Here is a 3,481-nt window from a genome sequence, read left to right as displayed (position 1 = left end):
GGTGAAATATAACACAGAGAAATATATCGCACATTTTAAGAGGGACAGATCATTATTATTTCGGGGCATTTGGGAAAGTTTTGCCAGCACTTGAACTGACTTTTGAAGGGAGGTAAAGATTCTGGAAAGAGAGATGAAGAGAGAATGCATTCCAAGTATGGAAGACAGCTTTCACAGATGTACAGAGGTGAGAGATGGAACAAATGACTGGGACTTGACTTCTCAGAGGAGAAAAAAAAAGTCTGGAAAGATAGGGCAGAACTGAGTGAGCTGTGGCAAAAGTTAAAATGAACTGAGTTGCTTAGCAGAAAGGATGGCCCCTAGCCTTGATTCTCGAGCCCAGCAGAGGAAGCCCCATCCAGAAACTCAACATGTCTATTTACAAGGTCCAGGCAAGAGAGATCTTCGACTCTCGTGGAAACCCTGCTGTTGAAGTTGATGTCTACACTGAAAAAGGTCTTTTCTGAGCTGCTGTGCCCAGTGGGGCTTCTACCACTATCCATGAGGCCCTGGAGCTCTGAGACAGTGATAATACCCGCTACATGGGGAAGGATGTCTTAGAAACGGGTGAGCACATCAATAAAACTGTTGCCCCAACCCTGATTAGCAAGAAACTGAATGTTGCAGAGCAGGAGAAGATCAATAAATCAATGATAGAGATGGACGATGGCACTGAGAATAAATCTAAATTTGGTGCAAATGCCATTTTGGAAGTTTCTCTGGCTGTTTGTAAGGCTGGAGCTGCTGAGAAAGGTGTCTCCCTGTGCCACCATATTGCTGACCTTCCAGGCAATGATGAAGTCATCCTGCCAGTTCCAGCCTTCAATGTGATCAGCAGTGGCTCCCATGCTGGTAACAAGCTGGCCATGCAGGAGTTCATGATTCTCTCTGTTGGAACAGCAAACTTTAAGGAGGCCATGCGCATTGAAGCTGAGGTCTACCACAACCTAAAGAGCGTGATTAAGTGGAAATATAGACAGGAAGCCACAAACATAGGGGATGAGGGTGGCCTTGCTCCTAACATCCTGGAAAATAAAGAAGCCCGGGACCTGCTAAAGAATGCCATTGGTAAGGCTGGCTATACTGATAAAGTTGGAATTGGCATGGATGTTGCTGCCTCAGAACTCTTCCAATCTGGGAAATATGACTTGGACTTCAAGTCTTCTGGTGATTCCAGCAGATACATCTCCCCTTCTGAGCTTGGGGACCTCTACAAAAGCTTCAAGGATTATTCACTGGTATCTATTGAAGAACCCCTTCACCAGGATGATTGGGAAGAATTTCACTTGGAAGAATTTCTTGGAAGAATTTCACTACTGTCCAGGTGGTAGGGGATGGTCTTACAGTGACCAATCCCGAGCAAATTGAAAAGGCTGTGAACAAGAAAGCCTGAAATTGCCTCCTACTCAAAGTGAACCAGATTGGTTCCGAGATTGAGTCTCTCCAGATGTGCAAGCTGGCCCAGTCCAGTGGCTGGGGCGTAATGGTTTCCCATTATCTCTGGGGAGACTGAAGATACCTTCATTGCAGACTTGGTGGGGGGTCTCTGTACTGGGCAGATCAAGACTGGTCCCCCCTGCCAATCTGAGCATCTGGCTAAGTATAACCAGCTTCTTAGAATTGAGGAAGAGCTGGGCAGCAAGGCTAAACTTGCTGGAAGGAACTTCAGAAACCCTCAAGCCAAGTAAGCTCTGTGGCCAGGAGGCCCAAGAGCTCACAGGATCCAATCACTTCTATAGAAGTCGCTTCTATCCTAAGAATGGTCAGCACCTAAACCAGTTTTATTTTGGGGACAGGGGCCTCTGCTGCTTAACTTCCCTCTTCCTTCCACCTTTCTGTGATATTCTCAGACTACCTGATTATCTGGCTCTCTGTCAGAAGACCCTTATCATCTTGTGACTGAAGGAATGACCTGTTTTTCCCCCTAACCCTGGTGTTGATGTGTGGAGCCATGTACCTGTGGTGCAGCCCCAATGAGCTCACAGGCCAGATCTTTAGCGGCTTCTATGTGCAGAATAAAAGTATTCAGTAACCTACTGGAAAAAAGGATGATGGGGACTTTTATATTGTTACAAATATGCATTTGTCTTCCTTCATCAATATTTCTAAGTAGGATGGATCCCAAGTAGCTTTATGTGAATGAAAAAGTCTATAGCATCTTTTCCATTTAGAAACTTTATTTGCCAATTTCCCAGATTAAATTGTTTTCACCAGCTTAATACTAGAAATATAGGTACAATTTATATATTCTGGCATTAAATAAGCATCTGTATCCCAGAACCACAAATCAATTTGTGTCTACTCAAGTTATTATAAATACCTGATTTTTTCCAGTGTCTTGTGGTGGGGGAGGGGAGGCGAGGCAGCTCTGGACCTGTGATGTCATTAGCAGAAAGTTGCCTGGGTCTGCACACAACCACTATGTGTTAGAGGTAGAACTGAAACTCATTTCTATGGCCCTCTATTCACAATCCAGATGTTATTACAATTGAAATTCATATCAGGTTGTAAACATCACAGACATAAAAGTTGAGGATGAGAAAAATAAGTCCTTGTCTTAAACAGTTTATCTTTTGTTGTTACTGTTGATTTGATGTTTGTCACAGTTTCTTGGATTATGATAAAATTTTGTAGTTAGGCTTTAGTATTTTCTTTACAATATTCATATACAGATTAAAATATTAAATTCAGTAATTAGTGATATCCCTTACATGCAAGTGTATCACCGATTCATTCAGTAGAATATGCCCTTTGAGTTCTAATAATGGCAATAAACTTACAATTCTGTGTAAACTTTCACTCCCATTCTTCTTATGACTTAGGACAAATACTAGGACATTGCTGGTTATTTCCAGCTGTCTTAGCCCAATGACTATAAAATGGTGCAAAACATAACCAGCTGATTTAAGCATTTAACTCATGACTTTGGTGTGATGGTAGCACTAAACTAAGTGATCTAGCCAGATGCAAAGAGAGAAATTGAAGTCATGATATATCTAAAATTCATAGATTTTTACATCTGGAGAAGGCCTTAGAGATCATCTAGTCCAATTTTATTTTACAAGTATGGAAACTAAGCTTAAAGAAATTTGTCAAAAGTCATGTAGTTAGTGACAAAGCCAGTAAAAAATCACCAACATGTTTAATTTCCAGTTTTTAGAAGCCATCTTTGAATCCTTGACTTATCCTTATTTGAATAACGATTCAGTGAAATCACAGGTTTAATCCCTACCCCTGTCTAAGGTAATGATAGTTCTCTATGAATTTTGATAATATCATGAAATCATTTTAATCCTAAAGCTACCCCAGCACTGGTTTCGTAAAACCCAGGCTAGTAGCTAGCAGCTAACAACAAATTATACCCTATGCAGTGTTCCTAATTCTATTGTACTTCGAGAGATGTTTTTAAGTAGATGAACTCGGATCATTCCACAGTTACAAACATGGAAAACAACACACACACACGCACACACACACACGT

The 3,481-nt window shown here is 41.4% G+C and overlaps 1 pseudogene; it reads left to right on the top strand.

The window, feature by feature from the left end:
- Nucleotides 1-371: 371 nt before the first annotated feature.
- LOC118846439 lies at nucleotides 372-1,688 on the top strand (annotated as a pseudogene).
- Nucleotides 1,689-3,481: the final 1,793 nt, after the last annotated feature.

Source organism: Trichosurus vulpecula, chromosome 1 (genome assembly GCF_011100635.1).
Source record: "Trichosurus vulpecula isolate mTriVul1 chromosome 1, mTriVul1.pri, whole genome shotgun sequence".
NCBI classification, from domain to species: domain Eukaryota; kingdom Metazoa; phylum Chordata; class Mammalia; order Diprotodontia; family Phalangeridae; genus Trichosurus; species Trichosurus vulpecula.
This window is presented reverse-complemented; position numbering and strand designations above follow the sequence as displayed.